Consider the following 21,825-nt stretch of genomic DNA (forward strand, 5'->3'; position numbering starts at 1 on the left):
GGAAAATGACAATTTAACACCGACAAAGGCTAGGCAGGCTTTTTCTGCGAGGGTAGCTACTTTTTTTGTATCTTCATTGTTCGTTTGTTTATAGAATGTGTTAATAGCATTTAACCGCGAGGGGGCAGAAGAGGCCAACTTTAAAGTTTACATAGAGAAACAGTAGCGGCAGAACGCGGGCTGATCAACCCGCTCATAAACACTGTACTTCGCTATTTTATTAACTTGTCCTACTGTCTTAGAGACGAGCAGCCCCTAAATCATAGGAAATAAATAAAAAAATACAAACATTTTAATAAAAAACTGTCACTTAAAGCAAACAACAACAACAACAATATTATTATTATTAATATCAATAATAATATATCATTAATAATAATAATAATTATTATTATTATATGACCGCAGCAAAAAATGTAAATAAAAAAAAACAAATGATCGCTACACTTTAAGAAAACTGTTTTGCAGTTTTGCTTGCTTTGTTAATTTGTACATTTCTGAAATACTTTAGAAAAAAAAAACAATCCTAAAAAACTCATCTTAAATCGATCATGCCATTTCAGTTGAGACAGAAAGCAGTAACCTTAATATGACATGATCATGTATTTATTCCTCTAGAAAGATCTTCAGCATTTTATTAAAATAAATGAGGGCCGTTTATCTTCTGTTTTCATAATTACTCAAATAATGAACAAATATGGGGAAATACAAACAAATATTCAAATACCTAGCATATAAATCATCAGAATATTCTGTACATGTACTCCATTATTAGTTACATTCACCCACAGCTATTCTATTCTAACCCTTCTTATTCTATTCTATTCTATTCTATTCAGTGTTTTGTCTTATTGCTGTATTCTACTCTGTTCTGTTCTGTTGTATTTTCTACTTTTTCTGTTCAGTTTTAATCTGTTCTATTTTACTCAGCTTGGTTTTATTGTTTTATATTCTATTGCAATGCCAGTTCACACTTCACTGTTTCATACTTCTATGAAGAATAAAGGCTGTTCATAATGATACAGTTAAAGGGTTTACATGGTTGCTACATCTCTGTTTTGTTATTTTGCTGTTGAATGTCTGTACGCCTGTAGAAAAGATGGTGTAGGCTAACAGAAGTAGCTATCAGATGGTTTGGTAGCACGGTTACAGGCCGGTCGTGGTCATCAGAGGCCCATCCCAAGCACAGCATTTCTGCACACAGCGTCGTTTGTTTGCATTCGACTGCGGACCCCTCTTTCTAATCTGGGCCTGAACATGCGGAGGATGTGTTTGTTGATCCTGTCTCGGGTTGCGCATATTTCCATGCTGGCTTTCTGAAACTGTATATCTGATGATGTGCCTTTTGCCAAGATCTGTGCAGCGGGCTCTTTTTATTTGCTTAGCCGTGTGGGTTTGGCCCCTGGAGCTCCGCCATGCTATTGAAGGAGCGGATATTTTAATTTTGCGCGCTGAGAGTGAGTCCGGGGATATTAAAATGGACTTCAAACGGAATGATAAGCGCCACAGATAGGCTGAGCACACAGGCTGGATATAAAAAAAGGCGAATAGGCCATTCAGCAAAGGCCTCTGGTACACAAACTCTACAACTAACCCTGATTCTGTTAGATACGAGGAGAGAAAATGGTCAACTCAAGTTATACTATTAGACTACTGCACTTTTTCTAAGTAATACTACATGTTTTAGCATCTTCTTGTGCTATCATACCAGACTGAACGCATAAGCTCTTTATAAAACCATTCATGAGGTTAAAATGCGTGTGGTGTAGCAGGAAAGAACACTAAAATGTGGAGTGCAGGAGCATTTTAGGACCAGAACTGGAAAAACATTGTACTAATGTCCATGTAATTGCATTAAAGTCCAAATTGATTTCTCCTGACCTTTGCATTTAGTTTGCTCTGGCTGTTTCTAGCCTTTACATTGAGAAATGAATGATATCATGTATGAAGAACGCAACTTCAGGGGCTGAAAATGGCAGTTAAAGCATGTGTTTATGTAATTATAGAATGTATCTAGCATGTTTTATTTAATACAGTACCATGCAAAAGTTTCAATGAAGAATCCATTTTTAAAGTGATTTACTCTAAAACATGCTGATAGTAGAATAAATATAAGCAACATCCAGTAAGTAGTGGTTTTGTGTATGGCAACCTAGTATTATTTGTAGTTTTCATGCAGTACCTGGTTTGAATCAGTCAGTATTCCATTCTATTAAATCATTATATGAAATAAGTGTACAAGTGATGGAAGTTAACAAATCCCTGCAGTAGCCAGGGAGAAATCTGGAACCAAACTTTCAAACTAGCTCACAAGATATCAATTAAATTTTTGAAAATAAGAAATTATTGTTGCTTTTTACTGTATTTCTATTGTATTGTATTGATATATGAATAAATCACTCTTATTGCCAAGAGCAGAGTCTTTAAACTGTACTTAAGTGCCTAAGACTTTTGCCCAGTACAGTAATTAAATCAAGTAAATTCACTACATAATTTTTTTTACATATTCATGTTTTTCTTTTCTGTAGTCATCTGAGCTGTCCACCTGTGTGTGATATGTCAGGTGACACCCCCCCCACCTGACCTCTCCTGTGCTGATTGGCAGCGGCTGCACAGAGTGCTTCCTGCAGGCAGCGGGCCCTGGGAAAGCAGGGAGTGGACGTTTCCCTTTAAAAGAGTTTCTGGACATGATTAGATAGATCAACAGGAGGGGACAGGGCTCGCCTACGGGCACATAGTGTGCGTGTGTGTGTGTATGTGGAGTGCATGTGTGTTTGGAAGTGTTTGTGTTTTCCCATGTTTCCTCCCTTTGGCACTACAACAGTTCTCAGACTGTCACTATGACTTCTGTGGATTTAGACAGTATCAGATTAAACAAGAAGCGCTACACTGTTACATGTGTGTGTGTGTGTGTGTGTGTGTGTGTGTGTGTGTGTGTGTGTGTGTGTGTGCATGTGTGTGTGTGAGTGTGAGAAAGATAGAGGCACTGAAGATGGGCGATGCATTAAATTTGGTTGATTTAAATTTGTACAGTATTTCCAAATGATGTCTTTTAGTTCCCTTACTTTCAACAGCAACTGTATTACATTTACATTTACAGCATTTAGCAGATGGTCTTATCCAGAGCGACTTACAAGAAGTGCTTTGTCTATCTAGAGAAAGCATCTTTGCTAGTTACCAATAGGTTAGAGAGAAAGAGAGAAGTCCTGAGCTCAGATACTGCTAGAAACAAAAAAGTCACTGTAGATACTGAGAGAAAAGAAGCAGAGTTGAACACAGAACAAATTTTGTTGAAATGATAGGGATCAAATAAATCAATCAGTGTCACTGAAAACACTGTGCAGGGAATTGTGTTTAATTTGTAATCGACCTTCTTGATTCTTACAATTAATTTGCTTGTATATAGCTTTAGGTTTTGCTGCGAATGAAATATTGTATTAAAATGCCTTTTCAGGCTCCATGATAGTGTGTTTAAAGCATCATGAATATGACTTACAGTACTGTGCAAAAGTCAGAGACCTCCTTTTCATGTTAGTTCCATTTTTAAAAGCTGTTTTTGATGCACATGAGAAAGCAAGGTGTGCTTGTGTGTCTCTTAGAAAAGGAACACAATGTTTTAGTTGGGAGGATGGTTGGTTTTGAGATTGGAAGGATGGAAGAGTTAAAGTGGCGCTAAAGGCAACAAAGTTAACGGTGGACAAATTGATAGAACTGATGTATTGAAGACACCTGTGTAATTTTCTGTTTAATATCCATTCTGCTTTTTTTCACAATGAAAAATACTTGTACTTAATGTTTTCACTGGAAATTAAACAAGGGTTGTCTTTGACTTTTGCACTTTGCATTGCTTAATAGCAATTTTCATTAACACATGAAATATTGAAAGAAAGCATTTTGGTATCTAATTTAGAAAAATTCCAGTATTGTGCAAAAGAGCCAGGCCTTCTAAGAAAATAATATATAAAGCTATCTATCAGGGCAATAAACAATAGAATTAAGAAACAACACATCATATATATTAAATCTATGAATAGACTAGTTTAATCAATCACTAGTCTAACCAATATATTGATAACTTGTCTATGTTTATCCGTATCCATGTTTATTTTACTGTATCTATGCAAGCAAATGTGTGATCATGCCCCAGACGAATTACTTGTTCTGTTGATTTTCTAAGTGAAAAGAAGTTAACACATACTCTACAGGGAACACACTTAAATATGGCATTTGGCACAGGCTACATTTTATGTTTTATTTTTCCCAAATGTTAAAATAGATAAATAAACATAAATGGTGGTGCATTGAAATGTGTAGAATTGTGTTCTCTGTAGAGGATTTGTTAGAGTTATCTTTACTCAAAATCAACAGAATGTCATTTGGCCATGTTTTTGCACATGACTGTATTTATTTGAATGGTATATGCTGGGAAAAAAGTGAAATCATTTTAAGCAGTTTTCATGGCTTTGCACAGAACTGTAAGTCTACAAGTTATTATTGTAGATCAAATGACAAAAATAAGTGATTCCAAATTTTTTAATGGCATCCTCAGATCAGTGAACATGAGCTTTACCCAGCAGAGTGAAAACAAAAAGTTAAGACTCTTTTTCATGATTTTCTTTGTCTACTTTTGTCATCACCTCTGAGAGCAGTAAACATGTAAAAGCTCAAATATACAAATCTCTTTTCACTGCTCACCGCAGCCTTTGTCTTTCAGTTGAGCATGACATGCAAATTCTCCGTTTACATTCACACGCTGATTCAATAAAAGATTAGCAACAGAATGTTGTTTAGAAAGTCTCTGACAGACGTTGTAGTTGTATAATTATTATAGTAATAAACAATATAAGGTTGCACTTTGAGCTTTGGCTTTTTATCCATTTCATGTTGCATTTATTGATTAAACATAATCACAATTTTGACTGTTAAATGAAGGTTATTCTTCAGTTTCCATGCTGTATAAAATACAATTTCATGCATTCAAATTCTTCACTTGCAGATGTTCCATTTGAACCAATTCATATACACTGATGCAGAATAACTTTGTTTACTGTTTAGTAATGAGAGAGATGTAACAGGGAAGAGCAACATAATACATTTAGTTTTTTGCTAAATAATTTTTAAAATATTTGAGCAAGATTAATAATATTTTTATACAAGCAACCTATACAATTTTACAAATAAAAATGTAAAGTTGGTTTCCAACTTTAATACTAAGTATTACAGAATTAGGAGTTTCCTGTAATAGTCACTGAAAGGTCTGGTAAATGTATGTAAACATTATTAATTCAGTACAGTTCTATGCTGTTTGAAGCAAATGAGCTTAAATACATACAAATATCTGCATTCAAATAAATATAACTAGTAAAACAAAACACTGGGTAATGCATTTTTACCACAAAGAGGAAGAGCAAATATTAGCATGATAAAACATGAACAAATCTATAGTACCTTCGCCATAAATCCATGAATAAAAACATTTCGTGGTTTAATTGGGTGGGTTCGCTGTAATATTGTGTTAAAACTAATTTTGTTGTGTGGAGGCTGCACTTTAGCTTGGATAGCTCTCACTTAGAGTTGTTTATGCTTCAAAATCGTGCTATTTTACTGCCATTCAAACAAGAAAAGTGTGAATTCTGTGAACATCTCGTAGGTCAAAAAGCACTTATGATCAAAAGCATTACTTTCATGGTGAAAAAAAGGGTGAACTTCAAGAAATTACTGTCCAATTGCTGTGAAAAATATGCTTCTAATGTTGCTGTTAGAATAAGAGAAAGTGACAAAGGATGTTAAATTTGGAACAGTCACCCATGTTTGGTTGTGCCCCGCTATCTGCCTCATGTTTAAAACACACCTGATAACTGCAATGTTTGGTTTATACCAAAGATTGAACCCGATAAACAGCAAAGGCCTGTGTACGTCCACTTTGGTTCCCAATTCTCACACATAGCTTACATTTACCAAGTAATTCATAGTAGCTACTGAATAACAAGTCTTAAGATTAGTACCTGAGCAATAACTTTGCAGTGTAAGAGGTTCAAGTTGACTCAGCCTTAACTGAATTTCACGAATATGCACAAACACAGAGTAATATCCTTGTGCACAGTACATGTACATTAATTTAAATTACCTCACTGTAGGTTTTGTACATTCCATCATATTAGATTTACACACATACACACACACACACACCGCATCATCTAAAACGCTTATCTTTCTGGGTCGCGGGGTATTGGATTTACAAGTGCATTCAATTATGTTCTTTCTCAGTTGTGTCCTCGTATTTAAGACATTTGGCCGTCGTTCTGAAGCTAACAATGTGAGGGATACCATGTGTGACAGGTTTAGTTTGGCGTGGATGGTTGAAGTAACGGTCATGGTTAATATGATTGTTTATGCTGTTCAGCTTCATCAGGGCTAGCTTGCTGGCCTCGTGTTTGACACTGACACACGGTGCATTAGTGAGTGTGTTCAGCCACATTTGAGCAGGCTAATGATGGAAATGTGCTGTGGAAGGCTGGAGCACTGCAAATACTACAGATATGGCCTTAGCAAAACTTCTCTGTAAAAAGGGCCTGCTCAGCTTCATTCAGCATAGCAATGTTAAAACAGGCAGCTCAGGTTCTTTCCTATAACCAGCTCACTGTTAATCCTAAAGGTCTAAATGTGCTCTTGGAATTTTTTTTAGTAGTAGCACAAACAAAGCTAACAACGGACTTCATGCTCCGCCAACGATTACATTCTTTTGTGGCAGCTGCTGCAAAACTGTACAAGCTTTACAGAACATTGCTAAAAATCCTATTCAGTTTGAAAAAGTTTGCAGTTTAAAATGCTAGGCTACCAAACTGAGTGTATTGGAAGCTACTACAACAGACTTACCTTGATGCTAATGCTGGTAGCATCACTAGTCCCCAATTTACTGTGCCACGTCCCACTATAATCACAAAAAAGGCAAACATTAATTCTGACTGTTGGGCTAAACCAAAGATTATATATAAGGTAAACCTTCATTCGTCTCTGGCCCATCTACACACCAAACCTTGTGACCACACAATACATTACCCATAACGTCCCAGCATCTTTCGTATGAATGCTTTCAGTTTCCATAAGCAGGCTTCTTATGACAGAGCTAGCATGGACATTTTAACAGCATAGATATACAAACATTTGCACATCTACGTTTAACAGCAAGTCAACCACAGAACAACCAGGGTAATGCTAATGCTTATGCTAACCACTTGTAGCCTACCAAAAACAAATATCAGGCTGCTACATCAAAGGCATTAGTTGAAGGGGAACTCCACAGATTTTTCAAATGTTCCATGTATTTAAGATGTAAACAAAGTCATTCAGAGTGGTTTGGTTGTGAAATGTTCTTTGTTAGAGAAACTTACTGACTCAGAATTGTTCACAGTGGTGGTGATATGAACCAGACATCTGAAGAGTTTCTAATGGCTCACTCAAGTTATTAAGGGCATGAATATGCTGCAAGATACTTAAAACGACTTGTAATCCATTTATTTTTATCCATTCATGGCGGAGGGGTACATGCAGGACGTTGTAAGGCGAAATAGTCCCCAAAGAATATGTAGTTTTTCAGATTTTTCACTATCATTATTATATTCAGTGGAGGTTTTGGATAGTAAATATAATTGCTATAAAAGTGCTGTAGACATGGTGACCCCGGTTCCTAGCAACACCAAGAAGTCTGTAACTTTCGCTACAACAGACCATTTCATGCCAGACCACTCTGAATCACTTTGTTTACATTGCAATGACAGAGTTACGTGAATATTTTTAAAAGGTGACGAAATTCCACTTTAAGTTAGCAACTTGTACAGTGTAACGAAATGTAATACACCAATTACACTTACTTTTCAAATAAAATGGACATTGTGCAGTTAATAACTAGTTTTTTCCACACTTGTATTATCTAACTAGCCTGAACAAATCAAAAACTGGCATATAGTCTTCTCAAATTATTTGACATGCATGAGTATGAAATTTTTACAAAAGTATGACAGCGAGAAGACTTGGTAGACAAAAGCACATCTCCAAAATAAATAAGGCTGTCTTAGTACCCATACCAGCACTTTGACACAAAAGAGAGTCTTTATTGTGCTTGGTAGGATTTCCTAGTTAGAGACCGTTCTGCCTCTACAGTTGCTACAAATGGACATATTTGTGGACTGAGCATTAAAAATATTTGTCTATATGGCTGGACAAACTGTAGGTTTTTTTTATATAGTAGTACTACTTGGTCTTATTGGAATCACACAGTAGTGTTAAATTAGTTCTGTATAAAAGTGCTCTTCTGTTATTGGTTTGAAGATAAATGTGCTAATGATTTAAGCAATGTTTTAATGACACAGGTGTATTATTCAGTTGGTGAATGGAAGGCAGACCATTTTTCTGAGTGATGCTTAGTTTAAAGCCTTTTAAAGTCTTTCTCTCTCTCTCCCTTTCTCTCTCTCTCTCTCTCTCTCTCTCTCTCTCTTTCTCTCTGTCTATTTCTCTCTCTCTTTCTTTCTGTGTTGTACAGAAATGTGTAATGTGTATTTAAAAGCTCCTTGAATTTCAGGGCTCTATTAAAAGTTCAAAGCTGCAGTTTACTGCTGTAACTGGAGCTACTCCTGTTCCAAACACACTCAACTAATGAGAACAGGTCTCTCTCATATGCTTTCTCTCTCTGTCTCTCTCTCTTGCTTTTTCTCTCTCTCTTTTTCTCTCTTTCTCTCTCACCACTCATTTTGTTTTAAAGTTTGGATGAAGGAATGGCTTTTATAGACCAAAGACATTACTTTTTAGCTCTTTCTGTAATACATCATGGATTTAACGGTTCTCTCAACACTTGCTCTTCCTCTCCTTTTCCTTTTTTTTTTTTTTTTTTACTTTGGCTTAAAGGATGAGCATTTCTCTCTCTCTTTCTCTCTCTCTCTCTCTCTCTCTCTCTCTCTCTCTCTCTCTCTGGCAAAAAATAACCAGTATAATAAAATGGTTTCATAGAAACTGATCATAACCAGTCAACTTAAAGTGATGGTTTGGCCAAAAAACAAAAATGTAATATAATCAGTCAAGACCTGTTTAGTACTTAAAATTTGCTTCTGTTGTTTTGCACTGTAGCTACAAGGCTAATGTAGCAAACAGGTCATTTGAAGCTCATGCCCTCATTAGCATTATGCAAACAAATCATCATGTGCTTGCCTTGAACCATGGTGAGTCAGTTTCTGACCAGTGACAAAAGTGGACAAAAGTATGTTACATAGCTAAAACAGTATGAGCAACTGTCTTAAAGCCTGAATTTTGTCTGTACGTTTGGACAACAGCATGTCATGCAGTGGCAGAAACCATGTAAGCAAGTTTATTTGAGATTTGAGATGTAAAAAGTAGACACAATTGAGGCAAATATATGATGTAAACATTCATTTTGCTCTCTGCTAACTGATAGATATAAGCTTCCATTACTGGTTAGCTACTTAGCCTCATAGTGTCACGCAGCCTCCTGAACCCCTTGTGGATATGGACTCGATCTCCCAGAATCCTCCACATAACAAACCACGTGACTCAGCACCCCTATCAGTGCTCCAGGTCTCCAGAATATTGATAAGCATCACCTGTGTATTGTCTCATGTGATATGTCTAGAATAGTGTATAGCCCAGGCTATTGATTCACTCTGTGTTAATCTACTGAGCGGTTTTTCTATTGTGGTATATGTCGTGTATGACCTCTTGCTGTTCGTTTTCCGGTTGATGCTTTTTTGCCCTGCTCATTGGATTTGTTTGCTATTCTCTCTGATCTTGGATTTGAACTCGGCCTGTTTTTTGACTACGACTTGGAACTCTGTTGATATCAGTAAAGCCCTTACAGTAACCTTCATCTGCGAGTGTCTGACTGTGTTTTGACACCTTACACATAGCCCCATTGCAAACTAAAGAAGCAAACTTCAGACATCAAACACATCTTGGATTTGAGTTCTGTCCTGAGCCATCATGTTAATGTTAAACTCTGTTCAGCACAGGCATAGATGATAGCTACATGATATCACTGGATGCCCGTGGTACAGTCGTTTGGAAAGTCAGAATAAAACAATTTGCCCGCAGGATAAAGTTTGAGTGGTCTTTCCTCCATAGGCCTAAGTTCCCAGGCCTGCAATGACAAAAAACAGTTCACAGTTTCAAAATATATTATTTCAATCCTCATTTGTAACAAATTAGAAAATAATGTTTATTGAGTCTGAGCTCAATACAAACACATAAGTAAACAGCATGCAGGATGCCTCCAGTTGTGCCTGCCAGTGTTGGCCTGCATTTTCAGAAGTGGTTCTGAAGACAAACACAAAATCCACTGATCACTTGCCTCATAGTCATGCATGCCAAATAAACCCATGTGATACAAATATATGAAGAAAGGCAAATAAAAGTGGCAAAGAGGAAAATGCAAAAACAAACCCTTGGATGATGATGTCATTTGGAATGGATGGGAATTTTATTTTATCGCTTTTCTCCACTTGCTGGGAAGCTGTCCAGTAGAGATGAAAGAGTTTGCACCTCTAGATCCAAAATGCTAGGGTCTTACTTTGAAGGAGAATGTAATAGTACGAGAAAGTGAGAGAGTACAATGCCCATAAACAGTAGAGACATTGCTCATAAAATCATTTAGGTTGATTTTTTGAGTCAGTTTTCCACATTATTTACCACATATGAAAATCATAAAGATGTATATGTAATTGTATGAGTGGAAAGGCCTGCGGAGGAAGGCCCTCGGGGCTATTTCACAGGCTAGCGTTAGTTTTTACTGCTAAAGGCCAGCTGCTGGTGTTTTTAGCTGGTGAGGCCAGAACAGACTTTTCTGGTTTAAAGGCCTTGTTTGGGACCATACTGAGGGCGGTTGGCTCAGTTAGAGCTGAACATGCATGGGCTAAAAGCCGGACCTCCACGAGCTGCAGGAAACTGCCTTAGCAAAACTGAGCCAACATGGCATTACCGCGAGACAGGCTGTAGGCCAGGGTGTTTGAGCAAAGATGGCGCCACTGAAGGCCAGGCTTTTCTATCAGTGTTTCATTTAACCCCATCTATCATCAGTGATATATTCTGAGTCTTTGGCTTTATCCTCCTTGACTCATTAAAAACTGCTGCCAAAGTAGTTGGTCCTCATATGTGTTCACATTGGGGACAGTGAAATCGATCAAATTGGACCTGTGTGCTAACCCTTATGAATAAAACAGGACTTTCTTTAGTATACCTATAAGAACCAATATAAAATCAAACAATTAGTATTGTTTACTGCAGAATACTATGCAAGCATTGTACAATATTTTTAGACAGAGCTATTACACTGAGTTTAAAGTATTACAGACGGTCATAGAAGTATTTTAGAACACTATAAAAGTCATATAGTTTCCACATTTATATATTTGTTACTATCACTATGTGAAAGATGCTCCAAGCTACATTTAGTTTCTGAGAGAGTGTATACACATATTCAGAATGCATTGTACATAACTATAAAAAAAAAATTATGTGGCAACCAACAAATTGCCCCTTTGGTTGTGTTCCTCAGATATCAAAAAGAAAGCAGCAACAGCTTTGAGAAATCACATCTTTGAAGAAGAATAGAGTAGAAGATTTAGAATTTTTTTTGCCTCAGCATTAAAGGATAAACCAGACTTAATGCTGTCTATTGGGTCACACTGCAGGATGAACTGAAGGATCATGAACCAAACAGCTTTAGAGCTCAGGATGGAAGTTGTGAATGGAATGATGGTTATTTTTATTCTTACTTCATTTCAGCGGAGATTGTGGCGTGTGTGTGTGTGTGTGTGTTCCTTTGCTGGGCAGTGTAATAACAGTATTGGTATGAAAGATTAATGTGTGCAGTTATTGGTGTAATGATGGGCTCGGAGCTCCAATCTGCCGCTCTCTGTGGCTCCGTGGGCTTCAACTCAGAACACATGAAATTAATGAAGAAACGATTCAAAGAAAAAAATACATGGGAAACCATGCAGACAGGAAAAGAGCCTACAGAAAGAGCCTGTGTGTGTGTGTGTATGTGTGTGTGTGTGTGTGTGTGTGTGTGTGTGTGTGTGTGTGTGAACCAGGTTTATGCAACATTGTGGGGACCAAAACCTGTACATACACTCAAGTTGTGGGGCCTTTCTTCTTCGTGGGGTAAGGTTAAGGTAGGGTAAGGGATGGGGTTAGGCTAGTAATAGTTCCGAGTTCTGGTTAAGGTTTTGGTAAGTCTCCAGGAAATTAATGGAAGTCTATGTAAAGGTCTCACAATTCACAGAAACAAGATTGTGTGTGTGTGTGTGTGTGTGTGTGTGTGTCTGTGTGTGTGTGTGTGTGTGTGTGTGTGTGTGTGTGTGTGTGGAGCTGGTACTTCCTGACCTGTAAGTTTTCTTGCATGTGAGTACATTTTCAACAGTTTGGAATCACTATTTTCAACCATATAAAAACAATTTTGTTTCAGATATCTGTATAAATATCATCCAGTATGATGCCAATATTCTATAGGTTTTAAACTATTTATTGAGCATTTTTAAGACAATAACACAGAATGCATCGCATTCAAAAAGCATTGATCTTGCTAATCAAATAGCTTTCATGTCCGAAAATATGGCCAAATAATTTAGAACCAGAATAGCTCTTGCATTTCCACTGTGTCCTTTAATCTTTTTTTAATCAGACTCCAATTTTGAAAACTTACTTATTTTGCTTTGACATTCCCCTTCATTATCCAAGTAGATTATCCTACATCAAAACAATATTCCATATTCCACAAATCCATATTCTGAAAAATATTGTACTTAAAGGCCAATTTGACTGGAACTTTCTCATTTTTACAATATGTGAGAGGTGTGTGTGTGTATGTATGTGTGTGTTGAGAAAATATGTGTATGAGGTGAATAGAATTGTAAACGGTTCAGGTGTTGGAGTGTAGGAGGTTGGATAAATAAGACATTTGAAGACTGAATGGGAAGTGTGTGTGTGTTTAGTTTTAGGCAGGTGTTGACAGAAACACCACTCTTCCCCTGTTCTCCCTTTAATTCTCTCTTCCAGCCATGAAGCCCCCAGCATATCACCTGGCCTCCACTGGGGGGCTTCTCTGACAGAGTGATTGACAGATCAGCTCAGGGACCGAGAATTAAAACCAGTTGTGCAGAGAGGGAGAGAGGAAAAGAGAGAGTAAGAGAATAAAGAAAAAGCGAAGAAAATAAAGCAAGTAAAAGAGGTGGAGAGATAAAGAAGCACTGAGAGACGAAAAACCAACAGAGAAAAATGGAGAGAAAAAGCAAAACAGACAGGAATAGAGAACATTTTTGGCTGCATTACTGCAGCTCAGCTGGTTTAGACTCACACTAGCAGCACTTGAAGTTGGGACAGAGTAAAACCCAGCTGAACTGAAGGCCTCACTGCAGCCTTCTAAATGTCTGCTGTAGATTATTTCATCCCAGTGCCCTCTACTGAACCCTAGCTGTGTGTGTGTGTGTGTGTGTGTGTGTGTGTGTGTGTGTGTGTGTGTGTGTGTGTGTGTGTGTGTGTGTCTGTGTGTGTTAGCAACACTGACAGGGAAATGTTGAAGAGTGAGTAAAAAGACTGATTATTGTGGTGCAGATCCTTTTTTTGGCCTCATCATATGTAAAAGTTTGTATATCCCCCAGTCAAATTACATGTTGTGTTAAATTTTCTGGTTTTGTGAAAGTTAATGAATGCATTCTTCACAGAGAACACACTTAAATATGACATTTGTTTGCACATTTTAGTGCACAGTTTATAGTATTAACTGAGTTTGACATAATAGGAAAAATAAAACAGTATAACATGTGCTGTAAGTTTTGCACAGGTTACATTTTATATATTTTCTTTCTATTCAACAAATAAATAGTACAATTTTTTTACTCTGTAGAGGATATGTTCTCTTATTTGTACTTCAACAAATCAACAGTCAACAAAATGTAATTTGACCAAGGGTCAAAGTGTAAATTGAGTGTAAAGTTGAGTGAAATGGACTAATAAAAGTGGTCCAAAAATGAATTTGAAAAAATTCTTGTTCCAACTCTTGAGTTGCAAGAGTTTTAAAAGTTAAGAACATTTTTACTGCTCCCTTAAACCTACCATTTTGGATATGTTTTGTTCTGACAGCAAATCAATTGCCACAATATACAGTTTTCTACCAGCAGGACTTCACTTACTCCTCTTAAAACAGTGTGTTCACCTGCTGAATGTAAATGCATTAGTTCCGCTGCCACCCAGAGCCACAGCCAGCGAGGGAGTGAAGTGGGTCCAGCTCCGTTAAGCAGGCGTCTTAAACGGCTGGAGGTGCAAATCTACTGCCCATGCGCCAGCCTGCTGTCAGTTTTTCCTTGGCTGGCTGGTGGACTGGCGGATCAATAAAGTTAATTTAAAACATTCGCACTCTGCCATCTGAAATCAACCATTTAATGAGTCTCTGTTCCAGTAAAACTGCAAAAGGGCCCTTCGGATTTATTGCAACAATAAGAGAGGGAAGAGAGAGAGAGCGGGGAAAAAAGAGTGAGAGAAATGGACGACAAGGAAGGGGAGGAAAGTAAGGGAAATGCCAAAGAAGAAAGAAAGAGGAAAAAGAGGAAAACTGTGGCTCTTTGTTTGGGCTTTGCACTGAGAGCAAACACTTTAAAAGCACTGGGCACTGGGAGATGAAAGATCACATCACTTCCTTGATCTCTTTTTCATGATAAGCACAGAAAGTGGGAGACGATGGCACATAATATGTCTCGGTAGTGAAACTTTTCATAGGTATAATGTCATTACTGAGCCTTGGTGTCTCCAAGCCTGAGAAATAGATTTTAGCACACTGCAGTTTTGTGGATACAATATGCTCCTCAGTCTAGGCCTGCACTGAATTACAAGAAGTTAATTATATTTTCTTTCGTTAGCACTATAATTTCATTCACTGTAATTTAGGCTATGCTGTTTTCAGATGCATAGTCTGTAAAAGTATACAATATCCTGCATTTTACTACCTTTTTTAGCCCTAACCGAGGCTTATGAGAGGTTCTACTTCATTACTTCACTGCTGCTATATAATAACCAAATATTTGTAAGTGTATGGGTTTTCATGACATCACTAAAACAACTTCAGAAGACACTCTTTTTGCAACCTAGTTTTTATATATGGATTGTATAGATATGTTTTGAAACTTTGACTATGTTTAAATACTACAAAAAAGTTTTTATTTCATAAAAAGTGAGAGAAATTTGTTTTCCATATTAAAATACTGCACAACTCTTCAGACTCGGGTATTTGGTTGTAGACATTTAAGAATAAAGAGAATAATGCACATACTGTACACATGAAAGTGAGCAGTAGAATGAGTTCATTCAACATGATTTAGCTGTGATTTCCCTGATCTTCTTCTCAGGCCTCATTTCTGTATCTCTGTAAACCAATTTGGCAATTTATTAGAAACACCAACTTGCATCTACACTCATTGGCCATTTTATCAGAAACATCTTCCATGGCAGTACACTTACAGTTACAAACTGTAGCCCATCTGTTGCTACACAATTTATCTGCCCCAACCACCATAGGATCACTGCTGACCAGGTAATATTTGGGTGGCGGATCACTGACACCAAGATGGTAGTAGTATGGTAGTGTGACTATCAGCCCAGCAGCATACTGTGGGTTTTAAACACTGTACAGCAGTAGTGTGATGTTTGTGCATGTATTGTGTCTACAGTGGGCCATAAAAGTGTTTATTCATGAATATGGCTCATGTTCTGCTTCCTGAGGAACATGCCATGTTTGCTTAATGCTGCTGCTGGTCTTCGCTGCTGGAGTAATTTGTCTCTGGAGAGCATCTTACCTCCAGCAGTCTTTACCCGTGCCTGAATATCACACATCACGCTTCATAAACACTCGTTACACCATCCATCTCTCTCAAACATACACACACAAACACACATACAACTTTTTACACATTATTGAATCGCAGCATTCATAAGACTAAATGACACATACATAGGTCTGATATAAACTAGTAAAAGCCCTATATTTTATATTATAGCCCTAGCTAAATAAACTATATATATAATGTGTGTGTGTGCACATATGTGTGTATAAATGCGAGCATCTGTATGCAAGAATAATATGACATAAAATAACAATTAGGACATGTTTCTCCAGAAAATGTACAAAAACAAATACACTCTCACACACACAGAGTGCACTGGAGATGGGTCAACCCCACACACTCCTCAGTGACTGCTGGACGTTTATGAAGCGAAACTGTGGAACTTCCCGTTTTCACTCTGACAATTAAATTAGGCGAGCGAGGGATGGAAGGAAAGGAGGGAAGGTGAAAGATGGATGATATCATCCCTCTCCCTCTCCCTCGCTTTTACACTGATGTCTTACTTTTGGGGCTAACGTTTGGAGAAAATCCCTTTAGCAGCTGTGATGTACTTTTTTCTATGAAGCGCTGCTTTTCCGAAACATTTGCTGGAATGGATTTTTCTGAGATAGCCTTACCGGCTCCCTTTATTTTATGTGTCGGCAAGGAAAAAAAAGCATGTCTTAACAAGGGAGCATGGAATCGATTAGATCCAGGGCCCTAACTCTCCCTCTCCCTCTCCCTCTCCCTGTCCCCCTCTCTCTCTCTCTCTCTCTCTCTCTCTCTTTCACTGTAGATTACGGCCATAGCCAGGTGTTTCCATGAATATGGTCATTCCTCCTCTTTCCCCATTAGACCCTCATGGCTAGCCGCTAACAGCTAACAGCCGGTTCTTTTAAAGGGCTGTGCTTGTTTGCTTTGCTCCAGTGTTTATTTGAAGTACCGTCTTACGACTCTTAAAGGCAGTTGGAGAGTAAACGTGTCTCGAGGGGAGCTGTTTGTGCTGTTAATTTGGTTTAACTTGATAACCATTTGGCAGATTTGTCCGAGTTTAAGCCGGACAAGCCGTATCTGCTCTGTATATTTTGGATAAACAGCAGCAAATTCAGACCAGCTTTCAGCAGACCGCCATCTCAGAGGCCTATGAAGCAATCCTTCAAATGGAGGGACAGTGTCTGGCCTTCAGCAAGTCCAATAACACCTAATGGCCACTTTCGAGTCATAATGCAGGCCCACTCCTCACACCTCCTTATGCCTTATCCTCCTTGTTATTCTCATTTTTTATTTTGGCCTGAAAGCGGAGACATGCACTTCCGGCCAAAGAGAGGGGGGCTTTCAGACCTGATGAACGTTCAATAAGACATTTTGGAGATGGAAATAGAGTAGAATCCATCCCATCAATAACCGCAGCTCTATAACATCTGCAGAGAGAAAGAGAGATTGATTTTAAATGTGTCCCACAGCATCTGTTTTACATTAGTGTCCACCTCACGTTCTCAACAGTGAGTTTCAAGCTTCAAATCATCTGCTTCCTTCAGCCGGCCTCTCTACTGCACCACTGATGGACACAAAAGAGCAAAATCTCCATTCAGGAGGATAAAAAGTGATGATAAATGACAAAATGATCAGGGTTATTCTGTGATTACTCAAAGGTTTTATGTTTTCCCTGGTTTGAGTCATCATTTTTTAAATTCTAAAATTCAGCGCATATCTATTATTATTATTATCATTATTATTAACAACAACAGTGCATTATAATTAAATACTGCATTTCCTTTTTTAGCAAGTTTAAAAAATGTTTTAAAGGGGAATTGAGAATTGTAAAGTCTATAAAAGGCTATAAAATTTAGTAAGAGGTAAAACACTACAAATAAAAGGCAGTCAAACCCAATAAAAAATGAAATACAGCATAAATTATAAAGTATAATTTTGCCATTCATCTGACAGCATATTCATGATCTTAGCTGTCTCTTTGTTTGTCCTCTTAAAGTTTTTGTACAGTCTAAAGGCGTGATGTATGTATATGTAGAAGCGTGTGTGGCCTGGTCAGTAATAAGTTCTGTCATCCTGTTTAGGAAGTGGACTCTCCCCCTGCTTCCTCTGACTCTCTCCTGCTCTGTTGTGACTACAACTCCTCAGAGCAACCTTACATAGACGCCATGCTCATAAATTACTTCAAACACACAGCAGAGCTAGCAGAAAAGTAATTTCTCTCCTTTTAATTGTTTATTTACCTTAAAAGAACTCTAAGGATGGACAGCATTTTGAACATTTAATCATAAAGGTAACAATAAAAATGGCCCAAAAACTTGGAATAAAATCTTGCTCAATTCACATGAACTTTGCATTGACAGTAGAGATCCAAGCCTTCAAAAGATAGTGATGATCTGCTGAGCCTCAAACTGTTAATATCAGTGTTTTATAACAAGACAATTAAACACACACCTGTGAGCAACTTCATACTAAAGTTTTCCCAGCATGTGTCTGGTAGAAACAGCGAATTATGGGTTTTCTACAGCAGCACTGCTTACACATGCACCTTTTTAATGACATTTAGGGAATGGCTGTATGGAAAGGTCTTCATACACACCCTCGCTCACTCACCCTCTCTCTCTCTCTCTCTCTCTCTCTCACACACACACACACACACACACACACCCACACTTGAGGTGCCATTTGTTTACTCATTCTCTCTTGGCCCTCTGGGCTGACCTATGACTCAAGCTCTCCACGCCATTTGGTGCAAGTGTACTGGGGGTCTAAATGCCTGGACACACACACACACACACATACACAGGCAAAGCATACAAACCCAGAGATTTTTTCATGTAATCAGAACATTCTGATCACAGATTTCTATTTATTCATTTAGAAATATTTGAAATCAGAACGTAGGATGTGTTCACAAAAAAATTCCAGAAATATCAGTGTATGTGTTAGTGTTTACACTGACAGATTTTAATACTATTTAAGTTCAGCAAATAATACTGTCCAGATAAAGCGCACACTGTGTGCAATCCAATTTACTTATTCCGTCCTTCCTTTCTTTAGTAATACTTTGTAAATTAGTATTGCAGATAATTTTCATTTAGGATAGTGCCATAAACACCATTTTCTATAAAATCATTTTATATTACGCCTAGCCATAATGTTTAATTTCTCAGACGTTTGTAATTTTGTCTTAGATTATTTTATAAAATAAAAGTCTCTGTGCATTTAAAATCTGTTTGAGGAAATGTTAAACTTTGTATGCAGGACAGTAATCCGGGTGGGCACACGGTGGACCAGCAGAGGCCAGGAGTCAGTGGGGTGCCAACCTTATCAAGCCAGCAGATCGATATATGCTAGCTATCAGAGACAACATTAGTGAAGGGGGTTAAGAAAAATTCTCCTTAAGAACAGCTGGTGAATGAGGGCCTATGTTCTTTCTCGTTCTGATGAACTGATCTAACTGAGCACAACACACTGTCAGCCTTCTTGGAGGACAATATATACTAAACACTAAAGTACATTCAAATGGATAAAATAAAATAGTCAAACCAAAAATGAAACAGGACATTTACAATCGATTCCTCAAATAAAGCTGGATTCACAACGTTTTACGCTGTCTGGCTGCTTATCATAAGCCTATGAGGATCCGTTAGCTATATTTTGCCGCCAGTGGTTTAGCGCGAGCCACTTTGAAATTTAAATCTAGGCTTTAACCGTTGGCCTTTAGACATTACTCCAGTCAACTGCCCTCCGAGGCGGAAGACGACGCATCGAAATGGAGAAAAAAACAACCAAACATTCATTAATATTTAGCACTGATGAACTACTTAAAGTAACATTAGCTAAATGAGACGCGGGAGTAAGTCCTTGTGCTGAAGGAGACGGGTGGACGATACTATGCCAGGCGAAGCTGCTGAAACAGGTGGGTAGGCTAGCAAGCAAGCTAACAAAGTAAGTTATTTACCTCAGACTTTGTGGTTAATGTTTACTTACTAACATACGTGCATCGTACAGATAACACTGGCTTCCTATACATATTACTACATACCTTTACGAGACAACGCTCTATTTTGTGCTCATTCGTTTTAAACGTTATGTACTGCGGTACTGGGGGGACTGTTTTTCTATTATAAATACATTTTGGACTGATCTAGGGCAGGGCGTCGGCAACATGGGGCTCGCATTCAGAGCTTGATTTTAGGTAAAATAGTAAAATAAAGCTCTGTTCATCCTTATAACACACGATTCTAACCATTTTCACGATGAATGGTTTTAAATCCTGGAATTAATACATAACTTCTAATTCACTAACATTTAACCCTGAAGGTTGGTGCGCAGACTGGTGGTCACACATTAACGCAGATAACAGTTAGGAAACGGCTAATAGAAATATTTAAGACGAACATCGCTAATTTGGAGACAACTTTTTTTTACTTTTTAAGCAGTCAGCTGGTTTCCTGATATGTTTTATCTGCAAAGAAAACTTTTGAGCACTAGAGCACTAAAGTCGCGAAGCTGAAGTCAGCTTCTCATTCAAATTGTCCTGTTCTTTCTTACATTCTGACGGCTCAGGCACAATTTAAGGTGGAACAGGATAATTCAAACAAACTGATTTCAGCCTCGTGAACAGTCAAACGTTGAAAGATACATTACAAGAAACTATTCTACTTTTGAGGAAAAGTTTACTGACTGAGATTCAAGAGAAGCCGCTATAGTTGAGCTAAAGCCTAAGGCAGCAAGTAAGGCTGCGTTTTCAATCATATTTTCATCCTATACTAGCACATACTGAGACATATTTACAGCCAAGATGGTAAAATGTGCATAATATATTGCGGCTCCTAAGGTGGTTTGATTTTTGTTGAACAAAATGTCTCTTCTTAACATTTGAGTTGCCTACCCCTGCACTAGGGGAAGAATCTGAGTTTATGTTTATGAATCATATTTAGCTATAACAGCTAGAAGCTGTGGTGGGATCTTGACCAATTGTGTGGCCGTTGCTGGGCAAAATGAACACATTTATTTACACTGATTGGCCTTCTGTCCAAACGTAGCCTTCTAGTACTACTGAGGCGCTCATTTTAAATCCGTTTAAAAGATTAAATGTTAGGTGGAAACAGTTTAAATGGGACAAAGACCAGTTTATAGTTCTGCTGTGCTACATATAACCAAAGAGGTAATATATAGAACCATATACAACACATTTTTTTTATTAATTTGAAGAACCATCATTTTTTCCGTCTGTATGCTGTAGTGTTTTCTTGTTAACAGTCTGGTAAGTTTATTACTGCCGTATCATCTTTCAGCTCTGTGGCTGAAGGTCTTTATATATTGGCATGCCATTTTGCTATTTTGCTGACTTCCATTATTTTCCTTTTGGAGATGTTAAATATGTTATTTTGTTGAAAGCGGCACTGGTTGTGTTTTGAACAGGCTGGTTGTGATGCCAATAAGTTAGTCCTGTGCTGATTATCTTTAGAGATGTGTCTGATTGTGATGAAATGCACTGTCTAGCTGTTTTGTCATGTGTTTTCGTAGTATGCACTTCAGGGACTTGACTTGTAACTCATACTCACTTAAGTTGAGCAGAATGAAAGTTATTCACAAGGGAGAATTATTAATGCTCAAGTAGCTTTTGTGTATACTTTCAGAAATGACAAACTTGCATAAATGACAAAAAAGCAGCTGGGGTACAGTGGAATAGTGGAACTTCGCATCACTGGCACAATGTGAACAGTGCAAGGCAGCAGAGTCCAGTGTGAGACCAAGCCACTGTATTACAGTGATTGGTAACTGCACTGCCCTCCCATTTGGTGAGACCATGGCATTCCACGGCTTTTAGGTGGACAACACATTAGACTGTTGGCTTTATTTATAACAATGAAACTAAAACTTTGCAAAAGTAGGGAAAAATAGAATGATGACAAAGGAGAGTTATAGGAGAGAGAGAGAGAGAGAGAGA

This window comes from Pygocentrus nattereri, chromosome 9 (assembly GCF_015220715.1).
Source record: "Pygocentrus nattereri isolate fPygNat1 chromosome 9, fPygNat1.pri, whole genome shotgun sequence".
Lineage (NCBI taxonomy): Eukaryota > Metazoa > Chordata > Actinopteri > Characiformes > Serrasalmidae > Pygocentrus > Pygocentrus nattereri.